The sequence below is a fragment of the Sarcophilus harrisii genome, chromosome 5, assembly GCF_902635505.1.
Source record: "Sarcophilus harrisii chromosome 5, mSarHar1.11, whole genome shotgun sequence".
NCBI lineage: Eukaryota > Metazoa > Chordata > Mammalia > Dasyuromorphia > Dasyuridae > Sarcophilus > Sarcophilus harrisii.
This window is the reverse complement of record NC_045430.1, coordinates 43812469-43833999: the sequence shown is the minus strand read 5'-3', so window position 1 is coordinate 43833999 and position 21531 is coordinate 43812469. Positions and strand designations below refer to the sequence as shown.

Sequence of the window (21531 nt, the reverse complement as noted above, 5' to 3'; positions counted from 1 at the left end):
CAAAGAGGAAAGAATATATGTGTTCATATTCTGTTAGATATAGAAATCTATCTTATTCAACAGGAAAATATGAGAGGAAGGAGGAAAAAGAAAAGGAGGAGGGGATAATTAAAAAAGGAGAGTATATTAAGGGAAGCAGTGATCAGAAGGCAAAATAAGACTTTTGAAAAGTGACAGTATAAAAACAAGAGAAGGATAGATAGAAGAAAATAGGATGGAGGAAAATACACAGTAATTTTAACTATGAATGAGTGACATGAATTCATTTATAATACAGAAGTATATAGAAAAATGGATTAGAAACCCAGAATCACAGAATGATGTTGTTTAAAAAAGACACAACTTGAAACAGAAAGACACACATACAGAATTAAAATCAGGGACTAGAGCAGATTGTATTTTGCTTGCTTCATCTGAAGTAAAAAAACAGGAATGAGAAACAATCTTGATCTCAGACAAAGCAAGAGAAAAAATAGATTTATTTAAGAGATGAGGGAAATTACATTTTATTAAAAGCCATCATAAACAATGAAGTAATATCAAAAATCTTTACAAAAGTTTCTCTCATAAAGGCCTAGAGCAACAAGACCACCAGAGGAAAACCAGCACACATTGCCAAATATGAAGCATGCTTTCCATGGAATAATAGCAATTGAACATCAACTCTGTATTCTAATTAAATTCACCAACATAAAATTATAATATTCTTTAACTGAAGCCATTTAACAGGGAAGCTGTAAGAAATAAAGACTGTTCAAGATATAAGCTTGAACTTGCCCAGTCCCATTCATATTTATTTCACTTTCTACTTTATTCATCTCTAAAACCAACTGCTGGCAGAGGGAAGTTAAGTAACAGCAAGGCAAATTATCAGGTAGAAGTAAAGTAGAAGAATTAGGAAGAATAGAAAACAAGAGGTTATACGTGTATGCACATATACATATACATGTGTGTATGTACACGCGTGTTTGTGTAAACATAAATATATCTATGCTTAACAGAAGTGGGGAGGGATAAAAAGTGCACAGCAAAGAACAAAAGAAAACCTACCAGGAACCAAAGAAACATGAACAATTTTGAATACAATGTATTTTATTATTATACATGTTTTCTTAAAATGAAAATTTATTATATTTTGAATATTATGTTTTACTGTGCACACAACAATGGGTTTTTTTTTACTTCTCTATGTTCTATTTCTTTTAATTTTAAAAAGAAAAAATATATAACTTGACTGTCATAAAAACAACAAATCTAGAAAATATAATGTAAATGATGTAAACAAAAAGGAAGAACAAAGTCTTTTGAAAATAAATCTTCTCTACACTTTAATAGAGAAATGATGACTCACAAAACCAAAACAATATCCACTTTATGCATCTTCAATGAGTCATAAATCTTTCTTGACCTTTACATTCATAATTCAAAAGTGAACATTCCACCATTCATTCCTAGGAAACTAACTGACATTCAAAGGTATAACAGAATGTACTTTTAGACAAGAAAAGTACTGAAGCAAAAAGTATTAGTTCTACTTTTTGTTCTTAGTTACATGCAGATCCACTTCTATTCATGTTGGGGAATAAAAGGATCATAAGTTTTACAGATGGAAAGGATCTTGGAGATCATTTAATCCAACCCCATTATTTTATGAGTGAGGAAGCAGGAAGTTAAGAAACAAAGTTTACACATTCTTAGCTATGCACTCTTCATGATTATAAAAGGACTTGGAGGAAGAAAACCAATAAAATAATACAAGCAGGATGACTGCTGAAGGAAAACCAGTACACATCCCCAATATAAAGCATATTTTCCATGGAATAATAGCGATTAAAAGTCAAGTTTATATTCTAATAATTAAAATCACTAGATAAAATTATCATATCCTTGAGTTATAAGGGTCACCAAAAATTAAGTAAACATTGTGGTACAGTAGAGTGTGTGCTGAGGTTTGGGTTTGGGTCCCAACACTGTCATTTCTTAGTCATGTGATGGTGGGAGAATTATTTAAACTTTCTAGCCCTTTGTTTCTTCATCTGTAAAATGAGGCAATTGGTCTACATGGCTTTTAAGATTCCTTCTTGTTCTAAATCTATGATTCTCAATGGATTTTAAAGATAATCTAGTATCATCTCTTGCCTCTCACAGGAATCTCTATATCTAATGGATAGCCATCCAACTTTTGCTTTAACAGTTCTAGGGACATGAATCACATTCACATTCTATTTTTTGGAAATTTGATTGTTAAAAAGTTCTGCATTTATTCAGATAAAATCTGCATTACACAACTCTCACCCATTGGCCCTAGTTTATTCCTTTGGAGCCATTTCCACATAACTAGCTCTAAATTCTCACACTAAGGCTTACTTCCTGCAGGCTAATTATCCTCAGTTTCTTCAACCTTTTTTGTTTTTAATATTTACAGAGTGTTTGAGGAAGGTTTGAAACTGGAAATCTGACATGCAATTTCATTGGCATGTGGAATTTCCAGTTTTAAACTTCCCTCCATTTAATGCAGAGCAATACCTTTTCTGTAATTTACAGAGAGCTTCTTGAGACACAGAGATTTAGGGGCTAATGTAACATGTCAGAGGCAGGCTTGACCCCAATCTTCCTGAGACTGATGTTGATTCTCTACCCACTATTGCCTTAAAAACAAATAATATAATGTTAAGAACTCTCACCATACTGGGTTTATATCCCAAAGAGATCATAAAGAAGGGAAAGGGACCTGTATGTGCACGAATGTTTGTGGCAGCCCTTTTTGTAGTGGCTAGAAACTGGAAACTGAGTGGATGCCCATCAGTTGGAGAATGGCTGAATAAATTGTGGTATATGAATATTATGGAATATTATTATTCTGTAAGAAATGATCAACAGGATGATTTCAGAAAGGCCTGGAGAGACTTACACGAACTGATGCTGAGTGAAATGAGCAGGACCAGGAGATCATTATATACTTCAACAACAATACTATATGATGACCAGTTCTGATGGACCTGGCCATCCTCAGCAATGAGATCAACCAAATCATTACCAATGGAGCAGTAATGAACTGAACCAGCTACGCCCAGAGAAAGAACTCTGGGTGATGACTAAAAACCATTACATTGAATTCCCAATCCCTATATTTATGCCCACCTGCATTTTTGATTTCCTTCACAAGTTAATTGTACAATATTTCAGAGTCTGATTCTTTTTGTACAGCAAAATAACGGTTTGGTCATGTATACTTATTGTGTATCTAATTTATATTTTAATATATTTAACATCTACTGGTCATCCTGCCATCTGGAGGAGGGGGTAGAGGATAAGAGGTGAAAAATTGGAACAAGAGGTTTGGCAATTGTTAATGCTGTAAAGTTACCCATACATATAACCTGTAAATAAAAGGCTATTAAATAAAAAAAAAAAAAGAACTCTCATCATCCAGTCCTTCTCCTTAGCATAGATAGATATATACCAATTTATTTATGGCCCACTTTAAAAAATATGATTTCCATAATTGACCATTCCAATGAAGAACTTACTAGGACTGAGAAAAGTGATATAATTACTTCCATTGTTCTGGGCACTATTATACTTCAGTTAATATACTTTAAAATTGCATTATCTTTTGTGACAACCATGTCATTTCGTTAGCCCATCTGGAGCTTAATGTCAACTAGAAACCCTAAAGTCTTTACTCCATCTGGCACTTATTATGATTTTTTTAAACCGCTAAATGCAGGAATTTACAATTATCTTTGTTAATAATATTCATTTCATTAGATTCAGTCCATTTGGCTGAGTCCTGCCAAGATGTTCATGGATACTGATTATTTTGTATAGATATCCAGCATGGCATTATGAGGAAAATGTGCTGGATTTGGAGTCAAAAAATTTGAATTATTATTCTGTCATTGTATGAATTTGAACAAATCACTTAATCACTATGTCCTATTTTTCTCATCTATAAAAGTTGGGGGTGGTTGGTGGAAGAAAAGTGAATTAGAGGTTTTTGATCAACAGAAGTAGTAAGCAATTATTATGTGCCAGAAATTATGCTCTAGTATATGCTAGGAAATGCAAATACAAAAAAAAAACCTCTTGCTCTCAAGGAACTTAGTCTATAAGGGGATAAAAACATATTCATAGATAAATTAATAAAAGAAATATACAAAATAAATAAATGAAGAGAGAAGGTAATAAAGTTGGGGGAACTATTATCTCAAAGGAAAGAGGTAGCCCTGAAAAGGGCCATAAGAAAGCAGAGCCAGCAGAGATCAGATCAAGACCATCAGAACATTAGCTTGCTTACCAATATGTAAGCACAACAGGACTCTTCCTGGGACAATATTAATCATTGCATCAATAAACATTTATTAAGTCCTACATCCAGGCTGCATGATATAGTAGATAAGAGAGCTAGCCTCCAAGTCAGGAAAACCTAGAATCAATATTCTATCCTGGTTGCATGTCTAAGCAAGTTACAAAATTCTCTCAGTGAATTAGGGCTAGATAACTTTCTATAAATTACTAAGAGGTGGTGCTAACCTGCTTTAATAAAGAGTTTCATTCCCTGGACGTCCCCCTACATCAATAATCCTTATGATCTTTCTAGCTTGATATTCTATGATATGATAAACCAGTTCAATTCAACAAGCACAAATAATTGTAGAGGGGAAGGCTCAAATCAGTTAATCAATAATGCTCCATGATAATAGGGAAAATCTTTTTTTTTTTTATATTTGTATCCTAAGCACTTATGTTTGTATCCAAAACAGAGGAATTCATCTCTAAAAAAAAGATGTAGAGGAAGACTTTGAACTTCCAAAAGAAGGCTCTAGTAGAGAAGAACCACCAGCATCTGTACTGGATGAAGTAAACCTAAAAATGGGAGAGATCATCGAGTGATGATGGTAGAGAGACAGTGAAAAAGTAGCAATTAGGATACCTGTTCTTTCTCCTGGCTTACAGGAATAAGAACATGAGCAAAGGTACATGGACTTCTGTAAAAAATGGCTAGGGATACACTATCTTTTGTGGCAAGCCAGGTTTTCATGGTTACAAGGAGGTAGGAGCTGGTTTAATCTGAAGGTTGCTTTGTTAACAAGAGAAGGGAGGTTTTAGATGGCCCAATGGACATGTAGAGTGAAGGGGGATAGATTGGATTTGTATACATGGGTCTGAGGGAGCAGAGACTGATGGCCAAGGTCAGGCCTAAGAAGCCTAGTCTTCTTGGGAATTTTGAAATAGAAAAAAAATTACTATGTCCCTTGATAGTAACAATTGTATTACTAATTTAATGAAAAATTTCTGGGTCAATTCAGTGGTGAGGTGAGAGAATGAGGATGTCAGGACAAATGATTTTCTCTGATGATAAAAGCAAAAATGAATGGAGTTTTGTAATCTGTAAAAAAGTAAGATATATTTGACAATCTCTAATTCATTATCAGTCTACTCAATTCATTTTCTTCTGAATCTTGTTTTTATAATCTTTTCCATTAATCAGCTGTTTTTATTCAGTACTGGATTTTTTTATGAAGCATAGTTTTATAATTTGAGTTTTAGCAATTTTAAGGTAAATTGATAATCATTTATGATGTTTTTAAAAATTATAATTTTTTTACCATTTATTCACAGGAAAATGGGCTGTAATCTTAGTTTTTTTTTTTCAATTTTAATACATTTTGCCCATTAGTCAGTCAAGTCTTTATGCCATCTCCCATTTATTCAATTAACTCTCATTTATTCAATTGTTATTTCTGTGCAGATGATTCTTGGATCTATAATATCCAACTCTATTCTCTCTCCCAAGTTCAAATAATAGATGTGAATATCATCTCCTGACTCATGGACACTTCCATATGGATATCCAATGTCAAACTGGATATATGCATAGCAGAATTTATCATTCTCCCCAAATCTCCCCTTTCCCAGTCACTCAATGTAGCAGCTCAGTGGCATTCTTGACTCCTCACTCATGCTCTTCTCAAATATCTAAACTTTTTCTAAGTCTTGTCATCTTTTTCTCTATAACACCTCTTTATACATCTCTTTCTTTCCATTCATACTGTCACCAGGCCTGTCCTTCTACCCTCATTTCTGGAATATCGCTATAGTATTCTGGTTGACTTCCCTGCTCAAATCTTTCCTTTTTGAATCTATCCTCCATTCAGTGTCAAAATGCATTAGAAAAATGCATAGAACCTATCATGTCACCCACCCACTCACCCCAATTCAATAAATTTCAGTGGCTATTACATCCTTAATCAAACATAAGTGACTGTTTGACTTTTGAACACCACTTTGAAGCCTGATGATTTTCTATCTGTTTAGTTTTCTTAATCTTTATACCCCTTCCACATACTCTGTGATGCAGTGACCTTTCAGTTCCTCCTATAAGACAACATATTCCTAACTCCATGTTTTTTCACTGGCTCTTTCCTATGTTGTAAAATTAGAGGTTTAAATTCAGTTGCTAAATTTTTCTCATTGGTGAAATTTCATTACTCAATACTTCACACATGGACCTGCATGAAGAGTAAAAAGCTTGAGAGAAAAGATTTAAATTTCTCAATAGAGTTCCATGAAAGGAGAGAAAGATTTTATATCTGTATCCTGTTTAACTCTTTATTTCTTAATTCCTGAGCCCTCTATAAAGATACAACTCAAATCACATTTTCTTTAAAGGGCCTTTCCCAGTTGCTCCTATTGTTAGTTCCTTCCCTTTATCTATTGCCTTCCATTTACATTATAAATATCTTAAATGTACAATTTTTAATGTTGTTGATCATATTTGAATGTGAGTTCTTTGAGTACTTAGTATAATCTTTCTTAACCTTTTTTTGTAGCTCTATCATCACTTAGCATAGTGCCTGGGATATGATAACTTTTTAATAAATACTTTTAGACAGACTTAAAAATAGGTTTTCAGAGAGGTTTTAACTCAAAGATTTTAAGTGATTTTTCTCTATAAATATTTTCTTATTCTAATTTGATTTGCTTATGTTTGTGCAAAGGTTTTATTTCATGTAGTAAGAATTCAAGTAGATCAGATGACTTTTGAGGCCTTTTTCAATTTTCTAACTATGATGAGCAACTATATATGATGGCCAATTTGGGAACAACAGTTCAAAGGTTTCCCTTCTCTCTTCCCTGCCCCCCCTCCATTCTCGATCTAAATCTAAGGTTTGTCTTATTGCAAAATCAAGGCTGATGACTTCATTAAGTTTATTAGAAATAGCTACTGTTTTCCTGCTCCCACAAGCAAAATTTTTCTACCATCTTGATTATTGCCAATTTTTGAGTGTCTCATATCATCTTGACATTAAACTTTCTTTTTTCCCAAATTTCCCCCCAAATTTCTCTCCCCTCTATTCTCTCAAATGAGGAACTTGGTTCTAACTCAACTGGGATAATTGAGACCATTCATTCACTCTAAAATTCCTCTGCTTTCTTTTTCATCTCAAAACCTCAAGTTGATTTTGTCACTTTGTTTTGCTTTACTCTAGTCTCTTATAAAGTATTTTTTCTCTTGCAAAAGCTAACCCCTCTACATATGCCTTTTAAATCTATACTTTCCTATCCTTCCTGACATATTGTTCCTTTAATCATCTTTCTCTGTAAGCCTCCCCCTATAAGCTTGTCCCTTCCCCTATCATCTTCAGATATGCCCAATCTTCCCCCATATCCTTTAAAAAAAAAAAAAAGAAAAGAAAAACATTTATTTGACTCTACCATCTCTGCAGGATATTATCCTACATTGCTCATTTCCCTTTCTCAATTAAATTACTAGATGTGACTTTAAAAAGTTCAAGAGACACAGTTTTTGAGTAATTTTTATTGATAATGCTAGCATTTTAGTAAGAAAAGAGTCACTGACATTCTTGAATGTGAAAGACCAGTGGCTATGGGATCATAATTTATATGCATTTGGAAGACTGGGTGAGGTTCCTGAGGGTGGCAATTAACTCTGACTGGTGATTGATTGATTGATTGATATAGAAAATTGATATTCTGATGAGAGGTGGACTTTAGATTCTAGTGAGGATCTTGAAGTACATGACACTGAGTCCCCAAATCTTGGTCAAAGATACTTAATAATTTCCATCAGCTGTCTGACAAAAGGAAGAACCCACATTTTCCCAGCTCCAATGAGCAGGAATCCACCCATTTATCTAAATGTAGAATTTCTTTACTGTCTTTGATTAGCTCATAACCATCTTGGATGGATAAGTCTCTACCTAAGATTTACCCTATTGGTTGATTTTTAAATGAAGTGGAAAAGGTAGAAAACCTTAGTTTTAATACAGTAATTATTTATATGTGAAAGAAATAATCATTTCTCTTAGACATAGTAGTCCAGTTGCCCAGAGCTTAACACAGTATCTAGATTACAGTAAGTACTTAATAAATGGCAATTGATTGATTAGTTTTTCATGCTGCTTGTTTCTAATATCTCTTCTATCACCGCTACCCCAGTCTTTGCCAATTAACTTTTGACACAACTTTCACTGATTGCTCCAAAATTAAATGTAATCTCCTAATTGTCACATCTATGATCTTTTCTTAGTCCTCATTTTTCTTGGATATTTCTATTGTGTTTGACCCTGCTCATCAAATTTCCTGCTGAGTACTTTCTTCTTTCTGAGTTTTATGACATTACTTTCTGCTCCTACCTGTCTCCTCTAAGTTAGTCTCTTTTGATGCCTCATGAAGCATCTTGTGCTCCCTAACTATGAATATTGCACAAGATTCTGTCTTTTCCTCTCTTCTCTTTTTTCACTCTTTATCTCAGTAACCCCATCAGCTCAATGAAGACAAGAGGCACAGAAGATTAAAGTTTATTTACAAAGTAAAGATGTGGTTTAAGAATATGGTTAGCTTTATTGACCTGAGTTTTGTTTTGTTTTGTTTTACTAGTTGTTTATTTTTTATGTTTTGTCTTTCCTTCCTAAGTTTGATATAACATAGTGCTTGGCACATAGTAGGTATTTAGTTAATGTTTAATGAATTGTACTGAAAAATAAATAAAAAACCTAGCTACTTCCTCTTAGCAGGTATTTGCTTTGTATTGACAAGGACCGCTGTTTCCCATTTCTTCCTTCCAGAGATCATCACAGGTTTGACTTTCCTCTAGTCTCTTTAAATAGAAATAGTTCATCCAATCCATCCCTTTCATTTTCATCTATAAAATGTTTATTTCTCCCTCTTTTGCAACTCCCTCTTCACAAAAATAGGAACACTCAAACCAAAGCAATTATGTTATTATATAGCCAGAAAGTTAAAAACTAACTAAACATAGATTTTAAAAGCAAAGTGAATGAAACTGAATTTGGAATTCCAAACTTTGGTTTTGAAATCAACCTCTGACTTTTGAGCCAGAGAATGGATTCAGGCACTTTACTATCTGAGAGAGTTCAGCACTTAGTGGATATACTTAGTGGACAGGACTTTTGTTCCTACCTTAAGTTGATCTGTCTGGCCATGCTTGGCAAAGATGTCAGTGACAACAGTGACAACAGTCACCTGATGCCTCATTCAGCCTCTTTGCTCTCTCACACAACTTCCAATTGAATTTCTCCTCCAATCCTGTGTCCCCTTGCAAATATTACCTAACAAGATAGCCTCTCGAGAATAGTGTCACTTTAAAGCACAACCCCTTTTTTATCTATAGCTTACAGAAAGCCAAAGTATTTCTTTTCAGCAAGCTGAAATTCATCCCAGCTGCATTTTTCAAAAAAGTGTTTAGCATTATATTTAATAGTTTCTTTCAAGAGATGGCCTATGAGAAGGAGAGAAGAAGGGTTATATTTAGAAATTAAGCTGATGTAAATGGAAAATTAAAAAAATAAAGAATGTAAAATCTTATAATGGGATTTGGATTTCCATCTATGACTTTTCACCAGGAATAAAATACATTTAACAAAAACTAAAAAGAATGTATTTGCTTTGCGTGTTACAAATTCATGAAAAGGGTTTTAAATTGAAATAAAAAGGGGAGGAAGAAACTTAACTATATATTTACTAACCTATATACTATAAAAAATAGCTACAAGTTATTTTGAAAAAATAAATTCATGAGAGAAAAGCATCCAAGAAAGTTAGTAGAAGTATAAATCCATAGTCTCAAATGTTACACACAAATGATCATTGATGCTTGATAATGTAGACATATTCACACATATTTGTATTATCTATACATATATGATATACATAGTATATATTTGTGTACATGTGGTTTATAAATATATAAATATATACCATATGTGTGTATATGTCATGTATCACATGTACAAAATACATGCATGCATCACTGATATTTGGTGGTATAAGACCAAAGACTAGAAAGGAATATATATAATTTTGAAAAAGTGTCTATTAAAAATGGAAAAATGGAAAATGTTATATATTAATAGATGTATTTGGTATAAGGAAATCCAAGGAGCAGAAGGAGAAAGCATTGTGGAGAGTATTGGGATGAAGATCAGCAAAAATAGAAAAAGAAGTATTATTGGTATTATACTAAAATATAATACAGGATCCCAGAGACAGAGGAAATAGAAAAGTTTTGGACATAGAGACTAGATAGCCCATGAAGTTCTTTCTATTTCTCTGTCTCTCCCCTCCTGAAATAATTTATATACACATATTTAGACATACAACACCTATGTTATATATTATATGTGTATATATGTTTTTTTTTTCTGCTTGATAGTCTTAAATTTGCCTAACACATAGTCTTAAATTTGCCTTCTTGTATTAGGACCTTCATTTCATCTTACTTTTTCCTTTGATCATTTGTGTGTAACATTTGAGACTATGGATTTATACTTCTACTAACTTTCTTGGATGCTTTTCTCTCATGAATTTATTTTTTATTATTATGTGTGTGTCTTTGACAAAAGCAGAGTACCCATAATGTCTTGCCTTAATGATTTCTTTCAAAAGATGGGTGAATCTATAGAAGATATTTTAGTGCTAGTTTGGATTCTAACCAAAAAGGAACTTACTGCTTCCTGGAGGAGGAATGGACAGTTTTAGAATCTATGATAAGAAAAGGAAAGAGGGGGGAGCAGAACCAAAATGGAGAAGTAAAGACAGGGACTCATGGAGCGCTCCCCAAACTACTCCAAATGCCTTTAAATAATGACTCTAAACAAATTTTAAAAACATCAGAACACACAAAAAGATGGAGTGTAACATTTTTTAGCTGAAGAAAACTTAGAAAGTCATCAGGAAATGTCTATGGCACTAGGGGGGGAATGCAGCATGCAATCCTAGTGCAAGTTGCCTCAGCCACAACCCCAACTCAAACCCCAACCACCCCAGTCCTAGCAAAGCAGAAACAGGATTTGGAGACTGAATCAGCAGCAGGACTCATAGGTTCTAGTTCACTCAGCCCAGAGACACCAAAGATGAGGTGGAAGGTCAGCAGGAAAGGTTTGTCATTAGGGTGAGAGGGCCTTGTGAAACCAGCAAACCAGAGTAGGTGAAGCAGTAGTGCAGTTTCCAGAGGCCTCAGCTCACAGGAACTCTCTTCTCTAGCACTGAGGAAAGATTCTATTGCTTTAGTACACATACTACTACAATGGAATAGGGACACTCCTCAATTCCGGGGCAGAAAAAGAGTGCTTGTGTTCAGGGCGTTAGAAGGATCTCTGAAAATAGCTTAGGATCTCAAAATGAAAACTTCCAGGAATATTATAGCCAAATTCCAGAATTTTCAGGAAAATGAGAAAATATTACAAGCATCCAAAAAAAAAAACAATTCAAGTATAATGGAGCCACAGTCAGAATAATACAAAATTTAACAACTTCTACATTAATGGATCAGAGGACTTAGAATATGATACTCCAGAGAGCAATGGAGCTAGGATTACATCCTAAAATCACCTAACCAGCAAACTGAGTATAATCTTTTAAGAGAAAAGGTAGAAATCCAATGAAATACAGGATTTTCAAGCATTTTTGACAAAAAGACCAGAAATGAATAGAAAATTTGATTTTCAAATACAGGACTCAGGAGAAATATAATGAGGCAACCAGGAAAGGAATATCATAAGAGACTTAATAAGATTTATCTATTTACATTCAAATATAGAAGGATGATACTTATAACTCATTAGAACTCTCATTGTTATGGCAGTTAGAAGGAATATATATAGACAGAGGGTAAAGGTGTGAGTTAAAGATAAAAGAATAATATCTAAAAATAAAATAAAATTAAGTAATAAGAGGAATGTACTAGGAGAATGGAAAAAAGGAGAGGTTGAATGGCACAAATTGTCTGCTTAAAAGAGGGAAGAAAAAGGTTTGAAGAGGGGAGAAGAGGAAGAGTGTGTAAACTTTATTTTCATATCTAATTTGGCTCAAAAATGAAATAACATACTTGCTCAATACGGAAGAAATCCATCTTACCATAAAGAAAAATAGGAGAGGAAGGGAGAGGGCAGTAGAAGAGAGGGCATGTTGAGGAAGGGGGTGGTTAGTAGTAAAAACAGTTTTAAGGAGAGCTAGGGTGAAAGGAAAGAGAGAATAGAGTAAAAATGAAGGATACAGTTAGCAAGAGCTACTTGAGAAAAGAATTTTGAAGTGGGTTTCTCTGATGAAGGCCTTATTTCTCATGTATAGGGGACTGAGTCAAATTTATAAAAACAAAAAAGGAGCTATTCCCCAATTAATCATCAAAAGATATGAACTATACTCAAAGGGCTTATTGAATTGGCAATTGAAAAGAATTATGCATATCTTTTGTCCTAATAGTGCCACTATTAGGCATGTATTACCAAAACCTTTCTTTAAAGGAAAAGAATCTACATGAACAAAAATATTTGCAGCAGCTCTCTTCTCAGGGGCAAAGAATTGGAATTTGAGGTGATGCCTGAACTGAGAGAATGGCTGAATATGGTATGTGATTATGATGGAATATTATTTTCTATGGAAAATGATGAACAGGATGCTCTCTCAGAAAAACCTGTAAAATTCTCCATGAACTCAAGAGAAGTGAAATGTACTGTGTAAGAAGTAATAGCAATATTATGGACTATGAATGATTTTATTATTCTCAGCAATACAATGATCCATGACTACTCTGAAGGACTTATGATGAAAAATACTATTCATACCTAGAGAAACAAATGATTATGTATGAATACAGATTAAAGCATATTCTTTTTTTAAACCTTATTTTTCTTGAGGTTTTTTTTGTGGGGGGGGGGTGTTATGTTTTCTTTCCCAACATGATTTTTATGGAAATATTTTGCATAACTTTACATATGCCTTCTTAAAGGGGGTGGGGTAGGGAGGAAAAAAATCTGGAACTCAATTTTAAAAAATAAATATAAAAATTATTTTACATGTAACCAGGGAAAATAAAATATTATATATTATATATTTTTGAAAGGGGGGCAAAGAAAAGGAAAGGAAATTCCTACCTAGTCTAATGTACTACTATAGACAAAGGTTGAATTGACCTTTATGCACCATTTCAGTGAGTGTATACCGAGAAGTCAGCTGGAAGCTTCCTGGAACTTTAAGGACATGGGGATTCAGCTTTTGAGTGAGTTCAAGATGAGGTCATAGACTGAAGTTCAAATTCTTCCTTAGACCTTATTTAACTGTGTGACTCTGCATAAGAACCCAGTTTTCTCATCTGTAAAGTGAGGATAATAAACAATTTATATCTTCTATGAAAAATAGGGAGCTACTGAAGTTTTTTGAGCACTAGAGTGATATGTTCATACATGTGCATTAGGAAGTTTATTTTGATAGATTTTAAAAATCTCATGTCTCTCCTTTTTTCTATATTGGGGGTAGGGAAGATTAGAAATAGAGCTGATTTCCATAAAAACTGGCTGATTAACATGCCAGCTGCTGAAAAAAATTGTGAAACCAGCTTCATGCTGGCAAGCAATAACACAGGCTGTCTTAGTTGGCAGTCTGTGGGAAAATATATCTGAAAAACATGGAAGATATTCTATTCAATGAAATGAAAAGTACAAAAATCATTTGTTTAAGGTTCAGGGATACTTCAATTGACTAATGGTAAAGTTCTTAAGAATGCAGCAATATAAAAATTTGTCCATTATAAAAATAGATTTCCTTTTCTCAAGAAAAGGAGAAATATTTGATTTTTAGAAGACTGCTCATATTAGAAAATATGAAAATGAACTCCTTTATTTGCTTGTTAATCTCCCCAATTATCCAGGTAACTAGAAGAACTGTATGAGGATTGGTTACATTGGTTTAACATACCAACAATCCTTTGTGATAACAGAGCAAACCTAGCTAGACATGTAGAAAATCAGCAATCTCGAAGCTACTTATGCTCATAACAACTTTAAAGCAAACACTGAGTCATTATGTATTTTATATGCATTATTGTGGCTCTTCAAGACACATCCTTATTTACAGAGACTTCCTGTTTTATGTGTCCTTATTGTTTGTGTTCAAGCCTTGAACTTTCAGGGCTGATTTCTTGGGAATGGGAATTGACTGTTTTTCACCTTTCTCCCCAAATAACCTGCCTTCCTTTGTTTGGAAAGTATAAATAGCTCACCTTTTCCAAATGGGCCTTGACCTTGTCATAACCCAGACATTGTTTCAGCTTGCAAACTTATTTTCAGGCAATAAAATGCATTTATGATCGGTGTAATCTGTGATTGGATTCTGGTTCATTCCAGATTCCCATTTTGGGGGCCTGGGATTTCTTCTATTGAACTTTTCACAGGGGTTTTCCTTTAACAGTTCTAGTGTCAGACATGGAATAGGCTGAGGAACTTTTCTCACAAATCCATATTCAGACAAGAGTGTCAGTTAGTGTCCTTGCCCTAATCTGCCTTTCTTGTCTAAGATTCTGATAGATCCCTCCAGAAAGTTTCTTCTTGAGGTATCCTCTAGGTAAAATGATTTCTATGATCTAGTCTCTCTTCTACACCTTGATTTCTGATCTTGGCTCTGAGATCCTGGTTTCTAGTCTCCTCTTCTGTGGTGATGATTCCTCTGATTTCTGATCTTAGGGTAGTTTCAGTCTATTTCTGATCTCAGCTTTGATGTCTCGATCTAAAACCATGGGTAATAGCTTTTAGTACTGTGGGAAAAGGTTTAAGTGTCTTGATAATACAGGCAGGAGGGTTTAAACATGAGCAATTATAGTTAGATGTATATTTTAAATTGAAATGGTAGATTTATAGAGAAGATAAATATGAGAACATTCAGCACTATTTAGAAAATCCTTGAGTTGGCAATTGTTCATTATATCATTGGATAAACAACAGAGAAAGATCTCTTCTCCTTCCCTCCCTTTCTTTTTCCTTTGCCTGCCTCTGCCTCTTCTCCTTAACTCTCTTTTTCTTTCTTGTCCCTCTCCATCTCTTTCTGACTGCTCATATCAGTTGGTCAAGAAAGAGGCAGAAGAGGAAAAACTCAATGAAGCAAATATTATTTGGGAGTAATCTTTAGTACTGGGATTATTACCTCACAATTGCTGATTTGTTTTTCTTATGTGTTTTTATGTGTTTGCCAGAGGTTGTCATTGTGAACAAGGAATTTAGAAGGAAAACAGTTTGTTAAAGGAGACACAAAAAATGCTGAAGAAAATAATACCTTGAAAAACAGACTAGGCTAAATGATAAATTAAGTACAAAAAGCCAATGAAGAGAAGAATGCCTTAAAAAGCAGAACTGGCCAAATGGAAATATAGGCACAAAAATTTACTGAAGAAAAAAATTGTTTTAAAAATAGAATTTGCAAAATGGGGGAAAAATCCACTGAAGGAAACAACTCCTTTAAAAGTGGAATTAAAGAGATGGAAAAGGAGGTGCAAACGCTCATTGAAGAAAATAATTCCCTATAAATTAAAATTGAGCAAATTGAAATTAATGATTTTACAAGACTGAAAAAAAGGAGACAATGTGAAATATCTCATTAGAAAAACAACTGATCTGGAAAATAGATCCAGGAAAGATAATTTAAAAAATATTCTTTCCTTTGTTTTCTTGAGGCAATTGGGATTAAGTGACTTTCTTTGGGTCACACAGCTAGGAAATATTAAGTATCTGAGTTCAGGGCCAGTGCTCTATCCACTGTGCCATCTAGCTGCCCCTAATTTAAAAAAATATTGAAGTATCTGAAAGTCATGATCAAAAAAAGAACCTAGACATCATCTTTTAAGAAACTGATGAGGAAAACTGAAAAAAGAACCTACATATCATCTTTTAAGAAATTGGTGAGAAAAACTGATCCAATATTCTAGAACTAGGGGATAAAATAGGAATTGAAAAAAATCTATCAAAACACCCTCTAAAATTCCAAAATAAAAGCTTCCTGTAACATTAAAGCCAAATTCTAGAGCTCCCAGGTCAAGAAAATAATATTGCAAGGAACCAGAAAGAAACAAAGTATTGTGGAATCACAGTCAGGATAACACAAGATTTAATAGATTCTGCATTATAAGATTGGAGGGCTTGGAATATGATATTCTATTGTTTATCCTTCATTCTTGAAGCAGACCATGACACCAGAGAGGTGATACTATGACATATAAGTGAAATGGATTTAAGTTAGGGAGGGTTGTGCAAGGTCACCTGCCTCCCATTCTCCTCTAGAGACATTTAGGTCCAGTCCAGTAGCCAGATGTATAACAGAACAACTGAAGATGGTCCTGGATGAAATAGGAGACCTTGGCCTTTTTAAGCTAAAGTACTCAACAGGTCTCACTTTGGCAGGCCACACCCTTTCAGTGATTAAGGATAGGTAGCAATTGAAGCAAAGAATCTTCTCTTTTAACCTGGTCCAAAAAAAAAAAATCTAAATAAATAAATCTGAGAAGGGAAGACCCTCAGGGTTCTGGTTAAAGTAGAAATGATTACTACTTACATTTAATCTGTAATTATGGCCAAATGGGGCTTGACTAATCAATGAAAATCAGATTGTTTTTGGTTTAAGTAATCCCAAGATATCCTGAGGTGCAAAAGAAAAAAAAATGCTTTTAAGAGCATCTGTAAGTAAGGGTATGAGATCCTATGTGAACAGTGGGAGGGAAAGAGGAGGAAAAAAGGAAGCAAGGAAGGAAGGAAGGAAAGAAGAAAGGAATGGAGAGAGAAAAGGAGGAAAGAAGGGAGGAAGGGAGAAAAGAGGGAAGAATGTAGGGAGAGAGGGAGGAAAAAGGGAGAGAAAGGGAGGGAGGGAGGAAAGAAGGGAGTGAGAGAAAGAGGAAAGGAAGTAGGGAGGGATGAAGAGAGAAAGGGAAGGAGAAAAAAGAATGGAGGGAGGAAGGAAAGGAAGGGAGGAGGGAAGAAGTCACTGAGGGAGGGAGAGAGAAGGAGGAATGAATGGAGGGAGAGAAGGAGGAAAGGAGGGAGGGAAAAGGGAAGGAAAGAAGGATATGCCGTAGGACAAAGGAGCTAAGATTACAATCAAGAATTACCTACTAAGCAAAATGGAATATAATTTTTTAGGGGATAAATTGATATTTAACTGAAATAGAGTACTTTCAAGCATTCTTGAAGAAAAATACAAGATTTCAAATACAAGATTCTAGAGAAGCATAAAAAAAGATAAAGAAGAAAGTGAAATCAGAGGAGAATTAATAACACTAAACTGTACATTTCTGTGTGGGAATAGTACTTATAACACCTTTCTCATTATTATGGCAGTTAGAAAGAGGGCACAGTTGTGAGTTGAATATGAAGAGATAGTATCTTAAAAATGAAATGAAGACTTCTTAATATACTGGGAGAAAGGGAAAGGGAGAAGTAGAATGTAGTAAATTGTCACACATAAAAGAGTAAAGAAAAAGCTTTAACAATGGAAGGAAATGGGGGGAGGTAAGGGAGAGTGAGTAACTCAGAACCTCACACCAGAATTGGCTCAAAGAGGGAATAGCATACACACTCAATTGGGTATAGAAAACTATCTTACCCTACAGCAGGGGAAGGGAACCTTTTTTTTTTTCCTGCCAATTTGCCGGCCTTATATGGCCCACGGGCCAAACATACTCTATTTCTCTCATACAATATAGTAGAGGGGAAGCAGATAAGAGAGGAGTGACGATAAAAGTTTGGGAAGATTGTGGGAGGGTTTAGTTCTTCCTTTTGAGAAGGAATAGAATGAAAGGAGAAAGAAAATAGAATAAATTGGGGAAGGAGTGGAGATATAGTTAGCAAGAGTTAATTGTGGAAAAAAAATGAAGCAAGTTTCTCTGATAAAGGCCTCATTTCTCAAACATACAAAGAACCGAGTCTAATTTATAAAAAATAAGAATCATTTCCCAATTGATAAATGATCAAAATATATGAAGTTTTCATAAGCATAGACAGTAATAGCCATATGAAAAAATGTTCTAACTCATTGTTTGGAGAAATGCAAATTAAAACAATTCTTAAATGCTACCATATACCCATCATTGGCTAATAGAACAGAAAAGGGAAATGACAAATATTGGAAGGGAAGTGGGTAAAATGTGGCATTAATGCACCATCAGTGAAGTTGTGAACTAATCAAACTTTTCTATAGAACAATTTGGTACTAGTGTCCAAAGGGCTAAAAAACACGCATTCCCTTTGACCTAGCAATACTACCTATTAGATTTGTATTCCAAAATGGATCTTTTTGCTTTGTTTTTTACACTATAAATTTATTTATTCATTTTAAAGTAATTTGTAAACTTTAACATGCTATGAAAGTTTGAGCTATTATTATTGTCAGTTTTTAAATAAATGGAACAAATGGAATTCCTTTTAAAAATATCTTAATGTTTTCTTATATCCACTTCCATCAGCATTGATCCTCATATAGTATTGTTGTTGAAGTGTATAATGATCTCCTAGTTCTACTCATTTCACTTAGCAATAGTTCATGTAAGTCTCCTCCAAGTCTCTCTGTATTCATCCTGCTGGTCATTTCTTACAGAATAATAATATTCCATAACATTCATATACCACAGTTTAGTCAGCCATTCTCCAATTGATGGGCATTCATTCAGTTTCTAGTTTTTAGCCACTACAAAAGGGCTGCCACAAACATTTTGGCACATACAGGTTCCTTTCCCTTCTTTAATATCTCTTCTGGATCAAAAGGTATGCACAGTTTGTTAACTTTTTGAATGCAGTTCCAAATTGCTCTCCAGAATGGTTGGATCCATTCACAACTCTACAGTTTTCACACATCCCCTCCAGCATTCATCATTATCTTTTCCAGTCTTCTTAGCCAATCTGATAGGTGTATAGTGGTATCTCAGAATTGTCTTAATTTGCATTTCTCTGATCAATAATAATTTGGAACACCTTTTTTGAGTAGAAATAATTTCAATTTCATCATCTGAAAATTGTCTGTTTATATCCTTTGACCATCTATCAATTGGAGAATGGCTTGATTTATTATAAATTAGAGCAAATTCTCTATACATTTTGGAAATGAGGCCTTTTGCAAAACCTTTAATTGTAAAAATGCAAAATAGATCTTTTTAAAAAGGAAAAAGACGTATAGGTACAAAAAGTATTTATAGCATCTTTTTTCTGGGGGCAATTAATTGGAAATTGAATGAATGCCCATCAATTGGGGAATGACTGAATAAAATATGGTATGTGATTATGATGAAATACAATTTGTGCTTTGAGAAATCATGAAGGTTCAAAGTGTTATGTTATATAAATGATGTGTAAGAGAAAGTACTGACACAGAGGAATTTATAAAATTTTATAAAAAAGAAAAACAAAATCAGAAGTACCTTCAGTTTTATTTTGAGGAAAATTTTGATACAATCAGTTTTCTTAGAGAAGAATAACTTATGGAATATTTCCATTACATCAATGGAAAAATCAAAGCATGTCTCCTGTGGTACATACAGGTTTTATTATAAACAACTTATTTGATTTTTTGTACTGTTTTGAAATTGAGTACTTAAGTGTAATAAATCTTAAGTCCTTTGCTACAAAAGAAGTTAACTTTGTAACTTTGTAACTTTGATGCAAATTAATTTGTGTATCATAAATCATCTAATTATTAAAAAAATGTTCTGCAGCCTATATTTTTATGTGAGAATTAGAAAAGTCTTTGCTCTTCTAGAGAAAAACATTGATTAACTTAGTTAACTTGGAATTAATTTAAATTAAGTGGTATTTAGATTTGAAGTTCTAAAATTAGCAATTAAAATAAAAACTTAAAAGTAAATAAGTAAAAATTTTGAGAAAACAACAAGATTAAATGTACATATATGGAATTTGAAAGGATTTAAGAGTTGTACTTTCTGTAGTATTTTGAAATATTTGGTTTATATTCGGGTGTCTTAAGTGTTTCAATGTAGCAATAACCTTTTAGTTTATTTGTTACAATATTTATTATGTCAAGTAGAGTTTAGACAAAGAGGAAAACAGCATAGGGTATTTATAACAAATTCTCTAAAGGTTCGGGTGAAGTATGGGCCTTAATTTGTTGTCTTCTTTATAATTTATTAATAAGATCACAACTATGAGGTCTGAACTAGTTTTCAGCATGTGGACTGAATTCTGCCTTAAAAACCTGTGTAGTCAAAATCTATTGATTCATCCCTTATCCCCATAATAGGGAGAAATGAAGAATTATGCTAAAGATGATTGGTAGCTAAGCCAAGAAAAGCCACCATTCAACAGTTTTTAAAAGGAAAAGCCAATGTTTTCCCCTTCTGAATGTCAATCCTCTGCCATGTCTCATTTGAATTTTGGGGAGGGGAACATATCTCTCTGCTCCTCTTCAGAAGTATAGTAGCTTTAGGCACAGGGCAATGAGTGCATGTGCCTGTCTAAGCAAGTTTCAAATCAAGAGAAGACTCAAGTCCCTAGCTGCCTCTTCTGCTTTGAGTTTCTTTTCCTGAGCATAGATGAATGGATAGCAGATTTAAGAGTTGGAAGAAGTCCTAGAATATGTGTCACCATGCACATCCCATGAAATAATCACTGAAGTCCCCAGTTCAGCCTTGGTGGCTACGTTATGGGTTCATTGAATCATTTAGAGCTTTGGCTAATAGGAAGGAAGGAAAAAAAGGAAAGGAAGGAAGGAAGAAGAAAGGAAGGAAGGGAGGAAGGAAAAAGAAAGAAAAGAGTGGGAAAGAAAGAAAGTAGAGAGAAAGAAAGGCAAGAAGAAAGAAGAAAAGGAGAGAAAAAAGTAGGCAGTAAGGAGGAAGAAAAAGAGGGAGAACAGAAGGAAGAAGGAAGAGAGGGATGAAAAAAGCAATGAAAAGAGGGAAGAAAGAATATATATATTTTTAAATATCAATAAAATATATAATGAGAGGGAGTATGAAATAGTGATAGTCTTTAGAATAAGGAAGAACTGAGTTCAGGTCCCATCTCTGATCTATACTGACTAAATGACCCTGCACAAGTCACTTTTCCTCTTAATGCTCTGGGCAGCTCTCTATGAAAGTATTAATCTGCATTACAGAGCTACTTTCAGAATTTCATAAAATGGTGAAATTGATAAGTATTTGGAAATCCTATCAAACCTTGCTATGAATGATTTTAAGGATAAACACTCAGGTCTTAAAAAATCAGATAACTAAAATATAAT

The 21531-nt window shown here is 33.9% G+C and overlaps 1 protein-coding gene across 2 annotated transcripts in view; it reads right to left on the bottom strand.

Moving 5' to 3' along the window:
- Nucleotides 1-21531, bottom strand: part of SLC6A15 (solute carrier family 6 member 15) — a 100953-nt gene that overhangs the window by 69666 nt on the left and 9756 nt on the right. The gene's annotated exons all lie outside the window — the stretch shown is intronic.